We start from the raw sequence: 22638 nt of genomic DNA on the forward strand, positions 1-22638 counted from the left end.
CAGGAAGGCATGCGGCAAGCTCAGCAGGACTTCAAGAGGTTCTATGACAAGGGGAGGAAGGATTGCCCAGTCTTCAAAGTGGGTGAGAAGGTCTGGCTGTCCGCCATCAACCTCAAATTACCCATTCCCTCTCGAAAGCTGGGTCCGAGGTTCATCAGGCCATTTGAGATCAGGCGGAAAATTAATCCAGTGGCTTTCGAGCTGGCTTTGCCCGAGTCCTACAGAGTCCATCCCGTGTTTCATGCCTCCCTTCTTAAGCCCGTTGTGCCGGATCCCTTCAACGGAAGAGAAGAACTGCCACCACCACCAGTGGAGATTGAGGGGGAATGGGAATTTGAGGTGGAAGCTATCTTGAGTTGTAGAAAGAGAGGAAGGCAACAGCAATACCTCATTAAATGGAAGGGGTATCCCCCTGAAGATAACTCTTGGGAGCCTTCCCGAAATCTCCATGCTCCTCGCCTGATTCGGGCCTTTCATGTGGACCACCCGGAGTTGATGGCCAGTTTGGGCGTCCGGAGTCCGCCCATTGGGGGGGGGCACTGTCAGGGCACCATTCCCGTCTGTTGAGCTCCCGCGCATGCACGGGGCAACGGGGCTCCGGCACATGCCCGGGCGCAATGTGCGCACGCGAGGTACAACGGCGCACCATGTGCGTGGACGCGCGCACGGGCGCGCACGTGACAGCCATGTGGCCAATCAGAGGACTGACAGTCCTATTTAAACCAGCCTCTTCCCCTGAACAGGTTGCTGGTTTGTCTTCAGCTTCCATGTGTTTACCCGTTGCCATACCTGCCTGTTTTGACCCGGACTTCCGCACGACTCTCCTCTCACCTGGAACCTTTGACCCTTTGGCTGACGTTACCTGGATTGCTGTTGTCTCCTGCCCTTTGACCTTGGTTTGCACTTACGGACTTTCTCTGATCTCTCCAACTCCTGACCCACGGCCTGTGACCCGGATTTGCCTTTGTTTCCTGCCTGATCCCTCTGGACTTCCTGCCAGTTCCTGCCTGACCTACAGTTGTCTCCAGTCTTCAGCACCTGCCCTGCTTCTGTCAGCTGCACCAAGTCTACCTACCAGTTTCCGGCACCGGTGCCTCCTTGTGCCGTCCCTCCTCTGTCTCAACTCCAGGGAGTGGACTGCGCAGGGTCGCAAAGGTGAGCCGTCCTCAGCATCTCGCCTCGGTGAGTACAGGTTCTGACATACCTGAAGTATTTATACAGGATGAGCCATTACCTCTATAAGGAGTTGCAGCCTCTCAGAAAAGGACAAAAAGCGAAGCAGATCTCCTCCTGTTTTAGATCTCCTTGCAGAAATATCTGGAGGAGGATGAGGCCCCATCAGGGGATAAGGACTCGGAGGGATCAGAGCTATCAGAGGAGCATTTTTCTCCATCTAAATTTACCGGTGCAATATTATACTGAAGCAGTGCTCTCCACATTCAGATTACCCTCTAAGGAGTTAACTGTCTCCTCTCTGGGCTCATTAAAATCCCCACAGGCTGTTTGTGCCATTCCGATTTATCCTTTTTATTGGAGAATCTGATTTACGCAGACTGGAAAAACCCAGATAACCGTTTTGCTCCTCCTAGGAAGTTTGAAGTGCTTTATCCTATGGAGGAGAAGTTTACCAAGAAGTGGAGTCTGCCTCCTTGGATGTAGCTATTTCTTCTGTAAACAAAAGCCCAACTTGTCCGGTGGACAATGCCCAGGTATTTAAAGATCCTTCTGAAAAAAGGTTGGAATCTTTTCAAAAATCATTCTTCCCCCTGGCAGGCACAGTAACCCAACCTGCTGTAGCAGCGGTGGGTATGTGTCAGGTCTTAAAGGACCAGGTGAAACAGGTGATGAAAGATCTGACTGCTGAACAGATCACATTTTGAGAGAATATGCCTAGGGCCTTATGTTTTACAGTGGATGCCATTAGAGATTCTATCCAACAGGCATCCCGCCTCACCCTGCAGCTGGTGCTTATGCGTAGAATTCTTTGGCTAAAGCATTGGTCAGCAGAAGCTCCATGCAAAAAGCTTTTGGCCAGCTTCCCCTTCCATGGCTAACAGCTCTTTGGGGAAGATTTGGAGAAATATATCCAAAAGATATCGAGCGGTAAAACTACCCTTTACCAGAGAAAAAAAAAAAAAACAAGCGTCCTTGTTTTAAGCGTTCTCTCTCCCCGGCTCCTGGTAGATCTAGCTCCAGCCAGTGGCGATGGCAATTTCAGCCAGCCACAAAAGATAAGGAAGACCAAGCCCAGAAAAACAAGAAGCAGTGGGGTTTAAAGGCTAGCAAGTAAAACCCCAAAACCTTTTCATGAAGGGGCGCCCCCGCTCGGCCAAGTGGGGGGACGACTTCGGCAGTTTTCAGCGGCATGGCAGACAGAAATCCAGGACAAGTGGGTAGTATCTACAGTATCCCTAGTATACAAACTGTAATTTTCGAGAAATCCTAGCTTCTCAATTTCGAAGCTCAAGGCTCTCCAAAGATCCACTAAAAAGAGTGTCCTTCTTCAAAGGATTGGATCACTTGCTGTCCCAAGGGGTGATCACAGAAGTACCCCTAAAGGAGCAAGGTTCAGGTTTTTATTCAAACGTCTTTGTGATTCCAAAAGAAAATGGAGATGTCAGACCCATCCTGGATCTTATGCTACATACACACGATCATTTTTCAGCATGTTGAAAAACAAAGTTTTTCCAACTTCATCATTAAAACGACGTTGCCCACACACCATCGTTTTTAAAAAATGATCTAGCAAAGCGCGGTGACGTACAACACGTACGACGGCACTATAAAGGGGAAGTTCCATTCGCCTTTGGGCTACTTTAGGTGATTCCGTGTTGGTAAAAGACGATTTGCGCTTTTTTGTCTGTTACAGCGTGATGAATGTGCTTACTCCATTATGAACGGTAGTTTTACCAGAACGAGGGCTCCCGAGGGCTAACTTGCTTCTGAGCATGCGCAGGTTTTTAACATCATTTTAGCCCACACCCGATCATTTTTTACAACCCGAAAAACGGCATTAAAAAATGCAGCATGTTCGAATTTTTTTTTTTTTTGTCGTTTTTCAGAACCTGAAAAATGATGTGAAGCCCACACATTTTTTAAAAACAAAATTGTATTCTTATCTACGCGGCATAAGATCTCTAAATCAGTTTCTGATCATTCACTATTTCCGAATGGAAACTATTCGATCAGTGGTCCCTCCCTACAAGGCAGAGAATTCATGGCGTTGATAGACATCAAGGACGCATATTTACATGTGACTATCCATCCCACGCACCAGAGATTTCTAAGGTTTGCGGTAGAACATCGCCACTTCCAGTTTGTGGCTCTGCCATTTGGGGTGGCTACCGCCCCCCGGGTATTTACAAAGGTACTAGCCCCTCTGTTGGCAAATCTGAGGGTACAGGGCATAGCAATAACAGCCTATCTATACAATCTACTTGTGATAGATCAGTCAGTGGCAGGATCAGATCATGCTGTGCTCACCACAGTAAAATACCTGAAATAGTTAGGATGGATTGTAAACCTACAAAAATCCTCTCTACAAGCCCAAAGAAGGGTCGAATATTTGGGCATGATCATAGACACAGACCAAGGCAGGGTATTCCTGCCAGAACCAAAGCTCAAGTCGCTAAATGACATGATCCACAAGGTTAAGGCAAAGAAAAAGCCATCTGTTCGCCTTTGCATGAGGCTACTAGGGAAGATGGTAGCCTCCTTCGAAGCTGTCCCTTACGCCCAGTTTCATTCGAGACTACTTCAAGCCAGTATCTTAGCCTCCTGGAACAGGAAGATCCAAGCTTTGGATCTACCCATGCCCTTGTAATCACAAGTGCACCAAAGCTTCAGTTGGTGGTTAAAAACCAAGAACTTGCGGAAGGGAAAATCCTTTCTCCCAGTCACCTGGAAGGTGGTGTCTACAGATGCCAGCCTAAGGGGCTGGGGAGCAGTGTTAGAAGAAGCTTTAGCCCAGGGAACCTGGGCCAAGAACGAAAGGAACCTGCCCATCAATATACTGGAGATGCGTAAGTATACTTCGCCCTCAGAACCTGGACACACAGGTTACAGGGCCACCCAGTGCAGATTCAATCCGACAATGCTACTGCAGTAGATTACATCAATCACCAAGGAGGCACCTGCAGTCAGGGCGCCCAGAGGTGAATCAGATTTTGGCATGGGCAGAAGAACATGTTCCTTGTCTCTCTGCAATCTTCATTCCAGGGGTAGAAAACTGGCAAGCGGACTGAGTCGCAAGCAACTATTATCAGGAGAATGGTCTCTCCACCCGATATGTTTCAGGCCATATGCCAGAAATGGGGGACCCCGGATGTAGACCTGCTAGCCTCCAGGTTCAACAAGAAGTTGGACAACTTTGTGGCCAGGATGAGAGATCCCCTAGCCTACAGATCAGATACTCTAATAATTCAGTTTTCACTGATCTATGCGTTTACGCTGATCGCTCTCTTACAAAGGCTACTTTGCAGGATCAAGAAGGAAAGAATTCCTGTAATCTTAGTGGCCCCAAATTGGCCCAGAAGATCCTGGTATACCGAAATCATGAAGATGCTGTCGCAAGGTCCAGTGTTCCACCCTTCCTTACAAGAGCTAATTTTGACGGCTTGGCTGCTGAGACCCACATTCTGAGGAAACAAGGGATCTCGGGTCCAGTGCTTTCTACACTTATTAATGCCAGAAAGCCAGCTTCCAGGATTATCTACTATAGAGTCTGGAAAAGCATATGTTTCATGGTGTGAAACTAACAAATGGAATCCTCAAAGATATGACATAAGTAGGATTCTCGCCTTTTTCCAGCTAAGAGTGGATATGAAATTAGCCCTTAGTACCATTAAGGGTCAAATATCAGCTCTATCAGTCTTCTTTCAAAGACCGCTGGCATCTCATTCCCTAGTTCGGGCTTTCATTCGGGGGGTACTGCGGATCAATTCGCCAGTCAAGTCTCCCTTGTGTCCATGGGATCTGAATTTAGTATTGTCAGAGTTGCAAAAGCAACCCTTTGAACCTATTACCCAGATTCCGCTGATCCTTTTAAGCAGGAAATTGTCATTTTTGATTGCTATCTCTTTGGCTAGAAGAGTATCTGAATTAGCAACGCTTTCTTGTAAAAAGCCTTATTTAATTTGTCATAAGGACAAGATTGTTCTACAACCCCCCCATGGTGTGGTCATTTCATTTGAGTCAAAATATTATTTTGCCTTTCTTTTTTCCTGATCCGCGGACAGCGGAGGAAAATGTATTACACTCTCCTAGATGTAGTGAGAGCAGTAAAAGCATATCTACAGGCAACCGCTCAGATACGTAAAACTGATGTTTTGTTTATTTTGCCAGATGATCCCAAGAAGGGACAAGCGGTATCAAAATCCACCATTTCGCAGGGGATTCGACAAATAATTATTCAAGCTTATGGTTTAAGAAACAGGATTCCTCCTTCTTCTGTTAAGGTGTACTCGACCAGAGCTGAGAGCGCTTCATGGGCAGTGCATCACCAAGCTTCAATGGCTCAGATCTGCAAAGCTGCAACTTGGTCTTCAGTCCATACATTCACCAAATTCTATCAAATAGATGTAAGAGGACATGAGGATTCTGCCTTTGGGCGTAGTGTACTGCAGGCAGCAGTCCAGGGCTTCTTGTCCATTTTACAACCGGTTCAGATCTGGGTCTCCCACCTTCATATTGAGCATTGCTCTGGGACTTCCCATTATGTAATGATCTAAGGCTCTGTGTTCCGTGGTGTACGATAAAGAAAATAGGATTTTTATAACAGCTTACCTGTAAAATCCTTTCCTTGGAGTACACCACGGGACACGGAGGTCCCCCCCTTTTTATGGGAACCTTATTGCTTGCTACAAAACTAAGGTACTTACCTGATGGGAGGGGTTATATGGAGGGGGAACTGTCTTTGATTGGTTGTGCCAGTGTCCAATCACCTCTGGTGACCATACAACCCATTATGTAATGATTTAAGGCTCTGTGTGCCGTGGTGTACTCCAAGAAAAGGATTTTACAGGTAAGCTGTTATAAAAATCCTATTATATTGATTGGTTTGCACAAAAGTTATAGAGCCAGATTCTCGTAGAATGGCGTATCTATACGGCGACGTAACGTATCCGATTTACGTTAGGCCGCCAGAAGTTTTTCAGGCAAGTGCTTTATTCACAAAGCACTTGCCTGTAAAGTTGCGGCGGCATAGCGTAAATCACGCGGCGTAATTCAAATTTGGCGGGTAGGGGGCGTGTATCATTTAAATGAAGGAACTGCGCATGTGCCGTCCGTAAAATATCCCAGTGTGCATTGCTCCAAATGACGTCGCAAGGACGTCATTGGTTTCGACGTGAACGTAAATGACGTCCAGCCCCATTCACGGATGACTTACGCAAACGACTTAACTTTTTAAAATTTCGACGCGGGAACGACGGCCATACTTAACATTGGCTGCGCCTCATATAGCAGGGGCAAATTTATGCCTGGAAAAGCCTAACGTAAACGTCGTAACTTTACTGCGTCGGCCGCGCGTACGTTCGGGAATTTGCGTATCTAGCTAATTTGCATACTCGACAGGGAATCCGACGGAAGTGCCACCTAGCGGTGAAGAAAAAATTGCAGTTAAGATCCGGCGGCGTAAGAGACTTATGCCTGTCGGATCTAATGGATATCTATGCGTAACTGATTCTAAGAATCAGTCGCATAGATACGACGGCTCAGATTAGGACTTACGACGGCGTACATGGCGCTGCACCGTTGTAAGTGCTTTGAGATTCTGGGCCATAGTGTCTACAAACTATGGGAAAGATTAATTGTATATTTATGGCATTTTTATTATTATTATTATTTTTTTTCTACTAGTAAAGGCGGGACTGTGACATTGCGACGGACAAATCGGACACTTTCAACACTTTTTTGGGGGGCCGTTGACATTTATACAGCGATCAGTGCTATAAAAATGCACTGATTACTGTGTAAATGTCACTGGCAGGGAAGGGGTTAACACCAGGGTGCGATCAAGGGGTAATTGTGTGTTCCCACAGTGTGTTTTAACTGTATGGGGATAGGATTAACTAGAGACAGATCGTTTTTCCTAGTTAGTACGGCTCATCTTCCCTGACATGACAAAGATTTGTGTGTTTACACACACACACATTCCCGTGCTGGGGGGGCGTGGGCTGGACATGGCCGAATGAAGCAGCTTTCTCTCAGAGCTCCCGGCTTCGTCCCTTGCTACCCTGCAATACAACCTTTTGGATCGGTATGCACTCCGCTAAATGGCACCGGCCCAGAGCATTAACCCGGGGCACCCCCTCCAGACAGAACCGGGGGGGAAATACAACGATATTTTCGGCAATTGCAGGAGGTTTCCCCCGGCACCAAGTTTGTGGCGCCACGAGGCTCCCTGCGTGTCTTAACACAGGAGGCCCGTGCTTCGGAGACTGACATCCCCCCCCTCTGATGACCCCCCAACTCCACCAGATCACCCTGAAGACACCCCGCAGAGCCCACGGTTGACTGAGACATTCGGGCCTTACTGCAGGCGCTGCCCACCAGGATGGACATCGAGGCGTTGATCCTCCGGCTGGAGGAAACACACAGATGCGACATCCAGGAGGTGAGGGGCGAGGTGTCTACCTTAGCTGACAGGATAACATCGGGTGAGGAGTCGGTTACCACCCTGGAGAGACATGTGTCAGCGTTAGAGCAGTCTCGGGACCAGCACAGGGACACCGCAATTGCACTGCAGCTCCACCTGGAAGACGTGGAAGACAGAAGCCGCAGACAGAACCTGCGACTAAGGGGGATCCCGGAGGAGACGGAAATGGAGACACTTGGAGACGCAGTTCTGGGAATCTGCCGCACGATTCTAGGGGACAGAGATGCTGACATCCAACTTGACAGGGTCCACAGGGCCTGGGAGCATGGAGATGTGGAGATGGCGGGGACACAGGTGCGAATCCTGCCGGATCTATCAAGGGCTACGCTGAAACGGAGGGCCGTGTTGCGCCCGGTGCTGGACCTGGTGAAACAACGGGGACTCACGTACCGCTGGGGATACCCACTTGCGGTCACCTTCAGGAAAGACACTACAGCCTTCACACTCCAGACCGCCGCGTATCTCCCAGCACTGTTTAGTTTCCTAGAAGTGGAACCAGTCGCGGTGCCGGACTGGCTACAGATTCTTCCGCGTCCGACAGGCCGATCGGGCCTGTCCACACTCCGGGGCCCCTTCCCACCTCGCCAGCAGAGAGGCAGACGGAGACACAAGACTGCGTCAGGTGGAGAGCGCCGTGAGTAGGCCTTTTGGGCCACCTGTCCCTGATTGTTACACCACTGCCCCCAGTTGTTGCAGGCCTGATCCCCATGCTCTGACATTCCTCCCCCCGATCCCCCCCCCTATGTGATGTGCCGCTCCCGGGGGGACATGGAGAGGACCCTGAGGTGTCGGTGCTGCTAAATGTTACCCCCCCTTTTTTTGGATCCCCTCCGTGCCCCAGAGCCCTGTGGGGTCTGACCCCTGCTTGCCCGCCGGGCTCTCTTCGCCACCTATGTGAGGCCCCCTACTGACCACCTCTGACTGCCGAATGACCCCCGGCCTGCTATCGGAGCCTATACTGCCAGGGAACAATTGATGTTTTCTGCCCCGGTCCTGGAGTGGTAGCCCTGCTACGGGGAGGGTCCTTGGCTGTGAGATACTAGAGGCGGGGGAGGTTGGATTGACATTTTTGCCCGGGAATGTACCCCCCTGGCTTTGGCCCCATGTTATTTTCAATGCAATGCTCTGACCCGGAGGAGGTGTTGGAATTGATGGACAGAACAGTGGTCAGCAGGTGCGATGTCACTGACTTCCGGCATGATACCCCCTCGGGGGGCGACAGGTCTGTGGACTGGGGTCTAGGGGCTCTGCGGGAGGGTATTCCCAGGGTGGGGGATGGGGGTGACGCACTGCTCTCTTCGTGTGGTGCGGGTCCCCCCGGGGGGAGGGAGACGAATACTCTCCATTGCGGGGCATTGGCGGGATTATGGGAGAGAACCTAGGCCAGACGGAGCATGATTGAAGGCCGGGCCTCATTTTAGATGAGCAGTTTGATGTGGGGGGGTGACGGCCACCCCGTTTGTTTGGCAGGCAGGAAGCTTCCCGCCGCAGGGGTGCGGGGGAGGGATGGGGGTGCTCCTGAGACCCTCTCAGATGACCAGCCAGGCTTGGGATGGGTGTGCATCTGCTCCTTACTTACACAATGAAACACTCCTTCAGGAAAGCTGGGGTTAAGGTCCCATACTGTTTAGCTCCACTTAGCCTAAATGCCTGTTTGAATCTGCACTTATTAATGTCTGACTTCTGTTTACACTGTTAATGTTTGCTGCTGCTGTTTATTTTTTACAACCCATATAAGAAACATCACTGACTGATTGCGGGGGTGGTGAGGGGGAGCCGGGGGCTCACTTCCCAGCTCTGTCTACCCACCGACCCACTTAAGACCGCGCTCAGTACCCAGAGTTTTTTCTGGCGAGCGCCTTAGCCCGTTTGGCTCCTTTAGTTCTACTCCTGAGCCGCACGCTGTGGTGACGGCCCTCTTTCCATCTTCTTCTTTGGGACTACCTGCTACTGACTTCCTCTTTCTCTCTTGCCTTTCCTCCTGACCGTTCCCCCCCACTACTCTCCCCCCCCCTCTTCCCTTTCACTCCCCCTTCCTACTCCCGGACTCGCGAGCATGGACACCCTAAACATCGTCTCACTAAATGCGAAAGGCCTTAACACGCCTGAAAAAAGGAGGATGTTGCTTCACGATCTGTGACGCATGAATGCTGACATCGTCTACCTCCAGGAAACTCACTTTAGGGAGAACAGCCTCCTGCTGTTAAGGAACAGATACTACCCGTTAGCGTACCATTCCATGTATACGGAGGCGAAATCTAGAGGGGTTTCCATTCTTATTTCAGCTAAGGTGCCCTGGACACACATTGACAATAAGACGATACCTACTTTTGAAGGGTCAGATTGGGAGCGAGAGGGTGACCTTTGCTAACCTCTACGCCCCCAACGACCGGCAGGACGCATTCCTACAGAGACACCTAACGCAAATCTTGCAATTCTCAGAGGGACAACTGATCGTGGGTGGAGACCTTAACATTCCCCTTGCACCACATGAGGACACTTCCACAGGGACATCCACAACCCTGCGTGACATGTGCAAACGGACAGGCACGGCGCTACATTCAGCGCAGATGGTGGATTCTTTCACCCTGGTGAGAGGAATTACACATTTTTCTCAAAACCACATCAGGCGTACTCGCAGATAGATTATTTTCTGATTCCCCATAGGTGCCTGAAAGCAGTCAGGGACACTGCCATTGGGTCCATAACGTGGTCGGACCATGCCCCGATTACTTTACGTTACGCGCTCTCAGACATACGTTCGGCGCTGCTACCACCCTGGAGGCTGAACGAGAGCCTGCTGCAGGATCCCGAGGTCTTGGCGGACGTGGTAAAGGAGATAGGACACTACTTTACCTCCAATGACACCCCTGACAGTGACCCCGGGTGGTGTGGGAGGCACATAAGGCAGTGATCCGGGGGGGTGTTAATTAAGCATGGCTCCAGGCTGAAGAGACTTAGGAAGGAACAAATAACCCTGCTTCTGCAAGATTTCTAAGGGCATACATTTTTGATGACCCCATTTTGGAAAGTAGACACCCCAAGCTATTTTCTGGGAGGCATGGTGAGTATTTTACAGCGCTCATTTCTTTTTTCAAATCTTTGTGACAAAAAGCGAGATCTGCAAAATACTCACCATACCTCTCAGCAAATAGGTTGGGGTGTCTACTTTCCAAAAGGGTCATTTGGGGGGGGGGGGGGGGTTTGTGCCATCTGGGCATTCCATGGCCTCCGAAACTGTGATAGGCAATGAAATAAAAAATGTACACCCTTAGAAAGCCTGAAGGCGGTGCTTGGATTTTGGGGTCCCGTACGCAGCTAGGCTCCCAAAAAGTCTCACACATGTGGTATCCCTGTACTCAGGAGAAGTAACAGAATGTATTATGGGGTGTAATTCCACATATGACCATGGCATGTTTGAGCAATATATCATTTAGTGACAACTTTGTGCAAAAAAAAAAGTTTGTCATATTCCAGCAACTTGTGTCAAAATATAAAATATTCCATGGACTCAACATGCCTCTCAGCAAATAGCTTGGGGTGTCTACTTTCCAAAATGGGGCCACACATCACCCACTTGAAGACAAAGCCATTTGACACTTTTTGTTTACATGAAAACATTTTTTTTTTTTGCAAGAAAATTTACATTATAAATTCATTATATATTCTTTTAAAGCAAAGACCCTACAGATTAAAATGGTGGGTGTTGCATTTTTTTTTCCACACAGTATTTGCGCAGTGATTTTTCAAACGCATTTTTTTGGGAAAAAATACACTTTTTTTTATTTTAATGCACTAAAACACACTATATTGCCCAAATGTTTAATGAAATAAAAAAGATGATCTTAGGGCGAGTACATGGATACCAAACACCACATGCTTTAACAAACGCGCAGTGGCGACAAACTACATACATTTTTAAAAGCCTTTAAAAGCCTTTACAGGTTACCACATTAGATTTACAGAGGAGGTCTACTGCTAAAATGACTGCCCTCGTGGTGATACCTCATATGCATGGTGCAATTGCTGTTACACATGACGCCAGACCGACGCTTGCGTTTGCCTTTGTGCGAGAGCAGGGGGGGACAGAGGTGCTTTTTTTTATTATTATTATTTATTTTGCTTTTCTTCTTCTTTTTTTAACCACTTAAAGCGGAGGTTCACCCCTATATATGACTTTTTCCCCTTAGATTCCTGCTCGTTTTGTCTAGGGGAATCGGCTAGTTGTTTTAAAATATGATCCGTACTTACCGTTTACGAGATGCATCTTCTCCGCCGCTTCCGGGTATGGGCTGCGGGACTGGGCGTTCCTATTTTGATTGACAGTCTTCCGAGAGGCTTCCGACGGTCGCATCCATCGCGTCACGATTTTCCGAAAGAAGCCGAACGTCGGTGTGCAGGCGCAGTATAGAGCCGCACCGACGTTCGGCTTCTTTCGGCTACTAGTGACGCGATGGATGCGAGCATCGGAAGCCTCTCGGAAGACTGGCAATCAAGAAGGAACGCCCGCTCCCGAAGACCCATACCCGGAAGCGACAGAGAAGATGCATCTCGAAAACGGGTAAGTACTGCTCATATTTTAAAACAACTAGCCGATACCCCTAGACAAAACGAGCAGGAATGTAAGGGGATAAGGTCAAAAAATAAATAAATGGGTGAACTCCCGCTTTAAGCCCCGGACCATATTGCTGGTCAAAGACCAGAGCACTTTTTGCGATTTGGAATTGCGTTGCTTTAACTGACAATTGCGCGGCCGTGTGACGTGGCTCCCAAACAAAATTGGCATCTTTTTTCCCACAAATAGAGCTTTCTTTCGGTGGTATTTGATCACCTCTGCGGTTTTTAGTTTTTGCGCTATAAACAAAAATAGAGCGACAATTTTGAAAAAAAAATTAATATTTTTTACTTTTTACCATAATAAATATGCCCCAAAAATATATAAAAAAAAACATTTTTTTTCCTCAGTTTAGGCCGATACGTATTCTTCTACACATTTTTCGTAAAAAAATTAAAAAATTGCAATAAGCGTTTATTGATTGGTTTGTGCAAAAGTTATAGCGTCTACAAAATAGGGGGTGGTTTTATGGCATTTTTATTATTGTTTTTTTTACTAGTAATGGCGACAATCAGCGTTTTTTTTTTTTTTTTGGTACTGCGACATTATGGCAGACACTTCGGACACTTGACACATTTTTGGGACCATTGGCATTTTTATAGCGAATAGTGCTATAAAAATGCATTGATTACTATAAAAATGCCACTGGCAGGGAAGGGGTTAACACTAGGGGGCGGGGAAGGGGTTAAGTATGTTCCCTGGGTGTGTTATAACTGTAGGGGGGGTGGACTCACTAGGGGAAATTGCTGATCGCTATTCATACATTGTATGAACAGACGGTCAGGCATTTCTCCCCTGACAGGACCGGGAGCTGTGTGTTTACACACACAGCTCCCGGTCCTCGCTCTGTAACAAGCGATCGTGGGTTTCCCCGGCGGTGATCGCACCCGCCGGGCACGCGCGTCTGGATCAGGGACGAGTGGGGGCCACTTCGCGAGGCGACGTAGAGCTATGTCTCTCGCGCAGGGGAGCCGACCTGCCACCATGGAACTGCGGCGGTTGGTCGGCAAGTAGTTAAACTGTTCCTTCCATTTTTTTTTTAATCATTTTTATTGTTATCTCAGGGAATGTAAATATCCCCTATGATAGCAATAGGTAGTGACAGGTACTCTTTTATGAAAAAATTGGGGTATACTAGACCCTAGATCTCTCCTCTGTCCTCAAAGCATCTGACCACACCAAGATCGTTGTGATAAAATGTTTTCCCAATTTCCCAATGGCGCTGTTTATATCTGGGGGGGGGGGACATTCCCTCCCACTGCTTGTAAAAGCAGCCTAGAGGCTAATTAGCCGCTAGGATTGCTTTTACATGAAAGCCGACCGCTGGCTGAAAAGAATGATACGTAAACTCGCAGGCATCATTCTGGTATAGTAATAGAGTGCTTGTTGCGCTAAATCTAAAAAAATAGATATATAAAACTACAGCAGCTGACACAATATTGTTGGATACAATGGAAAATAATGAAAGTTGTGGTGTAGCGCTTAAATAATAATAAAAAGTTGATATGTAACATTCCAATAAAGGACAATTGAAATGTGGATCCAATCCAAAGTTCATATGTATCACTCCAATAGATGACAATCTGAAATATGGATCCAATCCAAAAGAAATCCAGAAGAGAGGAGGAATCAAGTGCAAGGATAACACCCAAACACACTGACCCTTACCGTCAGTACATATAAAATGCACATGTAGAATATTGCAACCCAAGGAACAGATGGAACTCTTGATTCACAGGATAATAGATCATTCAAAGAAAAAACATCCACCACTCCTCCTTCTATGGACTTGTAATTTCAAAGTGAGCTTGGAGATCAGCAAGGCATATAACCCAATAGGCTCCAATAGCATGAACACATGTGTAGGAAATGAAAACAAAAACACAGCTCATTGCGCAGACATTCCATTAAACAAAGGTTTATTTTAAATGGTGTGGGGATGCACTCACATGTAAAATATAAAAAGAAGGCATGTAGTTATGAAAGCGACCTGCGCTTCCTACCAGTAAGATGACGCTCTTCCGTTCAGCCCTCCAATAGCAAAATAGCGTTATACTTCCTCCACTGGCCCGACGTTTCTCCACCAACATGTGTCATCAGGGGCATCATTCTTGTAGAACCATTCAAAGTCCAGCAACACACCAGTACGTTGCTGGTCCTTGTTGGACATATATTGTAATCTTTTTTTTTCATGCAGCCTGTTGGCTGAACGAAAAAGAGATTGATCAGTGGGTATGCCCACAATTAGAATACTTCCCCTCATCCACCCACTTCTAATGATGGGCATACATGCACCATTTATATATGCCAAAGCATGGGGGCATCCTCCCGCTAAAAAGTTATGCCACGTACACACGGTCTGACTTTTCCACGGGCAAGCCTCTGTTGGAAATTTCGACCGTATGTACGTGGCATTAGAAGCAAAAATCGCTCCTCTGCCCCTGCTGCCCCCATGCTCTTTTTTTTAAATGTGGTGGTGAAATCACCTCCTACAGCATTGGAGTCGCGGTTTTATGTACCGTGGGAGCAAACGCTGTTGCTGTCAAGATAAATAAATCCACACTGCAAATGAATGGAGTACCTGCTAAGCAAATGGTGGATAACATTAAAACATTAAAACAAAGTAACATTACAGAATAACAGTAAGACCATACCATACCTGCAAAGCAAATACCAAAAAAACCTGTAAAAAATAAAACATTTTTTAACGCAACCTGTGCCTAAAATATATATATGCTGAAGCATGGGGGCATCCTCCCGCAAAAAAGTTATGCCGCGTATACACGGTCGGACTTTTCCACGGGCAAGCCTCCATCGGAATTTCGACTGTATGTACGCAGCATAAAAAGTTATGCCGCGTACACACGGTCTGACTTTTTCACGGGCAATCCTCCATCTGAATTTCGACCGTATGTACGCGGCATTAGGAGCAAAATCGCTCCTCCGCCCCTGCTGCCCCCATGCTTCGGCATATATGCTTTTTTTTTTTAACTGTGGTGGTGAAATCACCTCCTACAGCACTGGAGTCACGGCTTTATGTATCGTGGGAGCAAACGCTGTTGCTGTCAAGATAAATAAATCCGCACTACAGTTGAATGGTGTACCTGCTAAGCAAATGATAGTTAACCACTTAAGACCTGGACCAAAATGCAGCTAAAGGACCCGACCAGGTTTTGCGATTCGGCACTGCGTCACTTTAACAGACAATTGCGCGGTCGTGCGACGTGGCTCCCAAACAAAATTGGCGTCCTTTTTTCCCCACAAATAGAGCTTTCTTTTGGTGGTATTTGATCACCTCTGCGGTTTTTATTTTTTGCGCTATAAACAAAAATAGAGCGTCAATTTTGAAAAAAATTCAATATTTTTTACTTTTTGCTATAATAAATATCCCCAAAAAATATATAAAAAAAAGTTTTTTTTCCTCAGTTTAGGCCGATGTGTACAGGATGTGCAGAATTTTTAGGCAAATGAGTATTTTGACCACATCATCCTCTTTATGCATGTTGTCTTACTCCAAGCTGTATAGGCTCGAAAGCCTACTACCAATTAAGCATATTAGGTGATGTGCATCTCTGTAATGAGAAGGTGTGTGGTCTAATGACATCAACACCCTATATCAGGTGTGCATAATTATTAGTCAACTTCCTTTCCTTTGGCAAAATGGGTCAAAAGAAGGACTTGACAGGCTCAGAAAAGTCAAAAATAGTGAGATATCTTGCAGAGGGATGCAGCACTCTTAAAATTGCAAAGCTTCTGAAGCGTGATCATCGAACAATCAAGCGTTTCATTCAAAATAGTCAACAGGGTCGCAAGAAGCGTGTGGAAAAACCAAGGCGCAAAATAACTGCCCATGAACTGAGAAAAGTCAAGCGTGCAGCTGCCAAGATGCCACTTGCCACCAGTTTGGCCATATTTCAGAGCTGCAACATCACTGGAGTGCCCAAAAGCACAATGTGTGCAATACTCAGACATGGCCAAGGTAAGAAAGGCTGAAAGACGACCACCACTGAACAAGACACACAAGCTGAAACGTCAAGACTGGGCCAAGAAATATCTCAAGACTGATTTTTCTAAGGTTTTATGGACTGATGAAATGAGAGTGTGTCTTGATGGGCCAGATGGATGGGCCCGTGGCTGGATTGGTAAAGGGCAGAGAGCTCCAGTCCGACTCAGACGCCAGCAAGGTGGAGGTGGAGTACTGGTTTGGGCTGGTATCATCAAAGATGAGCTTGTGGGGCCTTTTCGGGTTGAGGATGGAGTCAAGCTCAACTCCCAGTCCTACTGCCATTTTCTGGAAGACACCTTCTTCAAGCAGTGGTACAGGAAGAAGTCTGCATCCTTCAAGAAAAACATGATTTTCATGCAGGACAATGCTCCATCACACGCGTCCAAGTACTCCACAGCGTGGCTGGCAAGAAAGGGTATAAAATAAGAAAAACTAATGACATGGCCTCCTTGTTCACCTGATCTGAACCCCATTGAGAACCTGTGGTCCATCATCAAATGTGAGATTTACAAGGAGGGAAAACAGTACACCTCTCTGAACAGTGTCTGGGAGGCTGTGGTTGCTGCTGCATGCAATGTTGATGGTGAACAGATCAAAACACTGACAGAATCCATGGATGGCAGGCTTTTGAGTGTCCTTGCAAAGAACGGTGGCTATATTGGTCACTGATTTGTTTTGTTTTGTTTTTGAATGTCAGAAATGTATATTTGTGAATGTTGAGATGTTATATTGGTTTGACTGGTAAAAATAAATAATTGAAATGGGTATATATATTTTTTTTGTTAAGTTGCCTAATAATTATGCACAGTAATGGTCACCTGCACACACAGATATCCCCCTAAAATAGCTAAAACTAAAAACAAACTAAAAACTACTTCCAAAAATATTCAGCTTTGATATTAATGAGTTTTTTGGGTTCATTGAGAACATGGTTGTTGTTCAATAATAAAATTAATCCTCAAAAATACAACTTGCCTAATAATTATGCACTCCCTGTATTCTTCTACCTATTTTTGGTAAAAAAAAATCACAATAAGCGTTTATCGGTTGGTTTGCGCAAAATTTATAGCGTTTACAAAATAGGGGATAGTTTTATTGCATTTTTATGAATTTTTTTTTTTTTTTTACTACTAATGGCGGCGATCAGCGTTTTTTTTTCATGACTGCGACATTATGGCGGACACATTTTTGTGACCATTGGCATTTTCATAGCAAAAAATGCATTTAAAATGCATTGTTTACTGTGAAAATGACAGTTGCAGTTTGGGAGTTAACCACAGGGGGCGCTGAAGGGGTTATGTGTGACCTAATATGTGTTTACAACTGAAGGGGGTGTGGCTGTAGGTGTGATGTCATCGATTGAGTCCCCCTATAAAAGGGATCACACGATCGATGACGCCGCCACAGTGAAGAATGGGGAAGCTGTGCTTACATACAGCTCTCCCCGTTCTTCAGCTCCCGAGACCGATCGCGGGACTCCAGCGGCGATCGGGTCCGCGAGTCCCGCGGTCACGGAGCTTTGGATTGGGTCACGGGAGCGCGCCCACGACCCCACGGCTGGGCTTAAAGGGCAACGTACATATGCCGACGTATATCGGCGTGAAGGGGTCCTTAAGTGGTTAACAATAAAACAAACATTACAGTATAACATACCATACCTGCAAAGCAAATACAATAAAACATAGTAAAAAGAGAGAACAATAGATATAGAACAATAGTGAGTGGACAGTAGAGAGTGAACATAAGAGAGAACAATAAAGAGAGAGGAGAAAAATACAACCACAACTATTTTTGTATTTTATATATTTTTTTGTGTTTTTGTGTGTTTTTTCCCCCCACTTTTTTCACTTTTATAAAAACTGTAAAAAAACTGTAAAATGAACGTTGTAGATTAGGGTCTCTCAAAATGTGACGGCCATCACATCTTCCGAGACCCTGTGTTAGTGTGCCTAGGACTGTGTGGTGCTGTACCCTACGCTAACACTCAACTAGTGTGTGGTAGCGTTTGAAACATTCATCAATGCAGAGTCCAGGTTGGTCAGGACAGGAGGGACAATAAAATGCCTCTCATGCAGCCGGCTCACTGCATTTGCATTGGGAAGTTGGGCAAGAGCACCGTCTGGAAACAGAAGGGCTCTGACGATCTCTTCCTGGAATTTAAGGAAGGATCCAGTCCGTCCTGAAGCTCTGTATAGCACATGAGCGTTCAGCAAAGCCAATTTAAATAAATATACAGACACTTTTTTGTACCGGCGTCTGGCCTTACGGGCAATTAGGTATGGAGCCCAACAACTGGTGATTGAGGTCCACCCCTCCCATGTTAAGGTTGTATTCGTGGATACAGAGGGGTTTCTCCACAAAAGCAGTCGCCGTTGGAATTCGGACTGCCGTGTCTGCGTGAAGCAAGGACAGAACGAAAACATTCCATGAATCCTTCCACTTCACTGCTAACAAATTATTACACTGCAAGCAGGCTCTCTCCCCCGACAAAGTCGGGATTCTACAAGCCGTTGGGGGAAGCCCCGGCGATTAGGTCGCACGGTGCCACAATTGCCAATTCCACAAATAAAAAGGTGACTAAAAAGTGGCGCGCTTGTGTAATAATTGTCCACATACAAGTGGTACCCCTTTACAAATAAAGGTGACACCAATTCCCACACTACCTTACCAGCGCTCCCTATGTAATCTGGGCAGTTCTCTGGCTCTATGTGACTATCTTTTCCCTCGTAAACCATAAAACTAGATGTATAGCCAGTTGCCCTGTCACAGAGCTTGTACATATTGACCCCGTATCTGGCATGCTTGCTGGGAAGGTACTGTTTGATAGAAAAGCGGCCAGAAAACGTAATCAGGGATTCATCAACACAGACAACTTGATCAGGAGTAAACAAGGCTGCAAAACGTTTGTTGAAGTGGTTTACCAGGGGCAGAATTTTGTAGAGCCGATCGTATCCAGGGTCTCCCCAAGGACGACAGAGTTCATTGTCATTGAAATGCATGAACCGCAAGATCTGCTCGTATCGTGCCCTGGAGGCAGAGAACACGGGCATATGGTGAATTGGGTCAGTGGACCAATATGACCGCAACTCACTCTTTTTAGTAATGCCCATGAGGAGGGATAGGCCCAGGAAGGTTTTAAATTCGGAAACCGTAATTGGTTTCCAATCTCTGGCAAGGGTCATCTGGGGATTAGCGGCGATAAATTGACCAGCATACAAATTGCTGTGGTCCTCAATAGATCTATAGAAATCTTTGGTGAAAAACAGCGAATAAAAATCAAGTGACGTAAAATCAACTGTTTCCACCTGAATTCCCAGTTGGCCAGTGAATGGGGGTAGTACGGTTGCTGCAGAAGTGGTGGGTACCCAATCAGGATTGGCGAATGCAGCAGGAAGGGCATTATGGGCACGACGGGCCTGTCTTTGTTTTCTTCTTGGTGGCAGTGGGACACTACTTGTGCTTGCCACCTCGCCAGCTTGAACTGCACTTATGGGACTCGCCACGTCACCATGTGATACTGCAGTGCTGGATGTATGACCAGGGTGTACTAGGCTGCTGGTGCTTGCCAGTTCACCAGAAGGAATAGTGGCGCTAGTACTTCTCTGCTCCATACGAGAGCCCTGCGGTTCTTGCACCTCAACGACAGCAGAAGAAGATCGGGGTCTGGTACTCCTGACCCTAGCAGGGACCACAACTCCGTTGTCAGAGCTATCTGTCAGGGAGCTGCTGTCGTCTACAGGATCATATTCTGAGCCAGAATCTGACAGACGAGTGACCTCCTCTTCACTATCTGTCAGGCTCAGAAACGTGTAGGCCTCTTCAATAGTGTACCTTCGATTTGCCATTTTGGGCTCTAAATTTAGTGGTACACTAGTAAGATTCAAAGGTAAAAAAGCACCTGACTGTCAGCGACTGAGTCAAACACTACCAAAAAACGGTTAGCGATCGCAGAGATCAGGCCTGACTCTGCGAACACTGCAGTTATGTGTTTTGTGGCAGTGATCGATCGATACTGCACTTGGCTGGGCTGGGCGAAGGGGCTAAACGCAGGTGCTAGCAGGTATCTGGGCTGATCCTGCTAACAATGCAATTTTGGGAACCCTAAACTGCAGGGAAGCTAGTATAGATCTGATCAGTTCAGGTATCGATCCGTTCAGATACTATACCACTTAGGGAGGCGTATGGTGTGTGTGTGGGTGTTAGCACTACTGGCACTAATCTGACGCTGCCTGGGGCGACGCAGACCCTATCTGTCGCTAAAACCAAACTTTGATCACTTGCCGGGCGATCAGGGGGTTAAACCTTTATTAGGAAAAATATGGCGGGTGCCTTGACGCTATAAAAAATAAACTAGCTAAACTGTGTCACCCGTGACACTTATACTGTGATTATTGGTGACAGGGGGTAACCAAGGGTTTATTGGGGGGGGTTAGGAGGGGTCCCTAGACCTATCTGAGCCTAAGACTATTTACCCTAACACTGATTTTAGTCACTAATGACACTAGTACAGCGACAAAAAAAAAATCTGATTGCTGTATTGGGCGACACAGTGACAGGTGGTGAAGGGGTTAACTGGAGGGGTGATCGGGGGGGGGAGTGATTTGTGTGCCTACATGACCTGGTGTCAGTGTAGTGTTGTGCAACTCACTTTTTGATGCTCTCTCCTCTCGGTCTGCAACGAAAAGTCCGACACGATGGTGATAACATCACTTCCCCTGTCAATGTTTACAGTTACACAGACAGGGGAAGGATGTCATTGGTCAGAAGCAATCACCAGGTCCAGGACAGATTTCATTGGCCTGGACCTGGGGATTGATTAGTCCCAAAACAAATCTGATCGGCAAGGACGGCGGGGCGGCGCGCGCACGCCCATCACGTAATATAACGTGATTTTTGTGCAGCCGAGCCGACCTGCCGCCGTAAAACTGCGTCGGGTGGTCAGCAACTGGTTAAAAACTCATTATTTTTTCCAGAGGTTAGACAGAAACGGCAGATCGAAATATAATAGTATTTTCCAATGCATTTTACAAGACAGGTAGTAGGATTATATTTGGCCTCCAGATAACCTGATGCTTAAATCTTGACAAGTGGGTTATGTTTCCTGTTTACAGGAGAGGACTAGGCAGAAACATGTTAGATAATTAAATATATGTTACATTAACAGAGTTGAACAGCCCCGCCCAGGGGGCGGTCCCTCCAGACATAACCCTCCTCACTGCAGCATGCAGCCTCAGTTCGTAACAAGCAGTACAAACCAAAGAAGGAGGGGTGGGTGCTGTGTCCGTCCATGGACTCAGAGAAAAGGATTTTACAGTGAGTACAACAAATCCTATTTTCTCTTCTCGTCCATGGACGGACACAGCTCCTTAAATCTTGACAAGTGGGATGTCCCCAAGCAGTGTCAAAAAACGAGGGGTGGGAAATATATCAGTAAAACCAATTTTAACTTCACCCCAAAACAAGCAGAGCTCCTCAACGGAGGAGGTGCAACTTTAAACTTTAAAGGGAAGGTTGCGGACGCACCACCACCTAAACCTTATGGAGGATCAAGCATGGCGGCTTGCAAGACAAGACCACCAACTCAGAAACCCCTCTAACAGAGGTAAAGGCCACTAAAGGGGCCACCTTCTGAGATAGTGTCAAGAGAAAATCTCTCTGATGTTTCCAAAAGGAAGGTTCCTGAAGAACCGAGAGCACCAGTCAAAACTCATGGGGGGAAGAGATGGGCCAAGAGGGGAGAGTATATGACAAACCCCCTGCACACAAAAAGGGACCCACTAGGGAACAGGGCTGCAAAAAAGCCACTATAAGAACACAGCCAAGGCTGAAATCTGCCCCCAAACGGTGCTTTAAGCAATTTTTAGACCCACTCCAAACTGTAAAAACAGCAGGACCCTGGACACCGAGTACGTCCGTGGACATCACTCCATCCCTTCGCACCAAGAGATGTAGGGCTGCCAGGTGTGACGGTAGATACTCCGGAAGAAGACTACCGTGCCCTCAGCATTGTTGAGATGACCGAGTCGGACAGACCCTGGTCACTTAAAGTCTGGCTTCCAATAGCCGTGTTGAGCAAGTCAGTGACTGTACAACAGGAGGAAGTATGGGACCTCGAGACAGAGGGACCTCCCGCCCTGGATACCGCCAGGGTACCTCCGCTACCAGGTGCCCGATATCGGCGTACCAAGGACAATCTGGAGCGATTAGAATCATTTAATGAAGCATCACAGACCTATATGAGGCCCTGGACCAGCTGGTCCGCTAGCCTAATAATTTCAGGAGAGAGTCGGTGCAAAATGCTCACTCCGTGAGTTGTATACAGCACTAGGGGTCAGGACTACTCCAAGATGGCCTGCTGAG

This window comes from Rana temporaria, chromosome 4 (genome assembly GCF_905171775.1).
Source record: "Rana temporaria chromosome 4, aRanTem1.1, whole genome shotgun sequence".
NCBI lineage: Eukaryota > Metazoa > Chordata > Amphibia > Anura > Ranidae > Rana > Rana temporaria.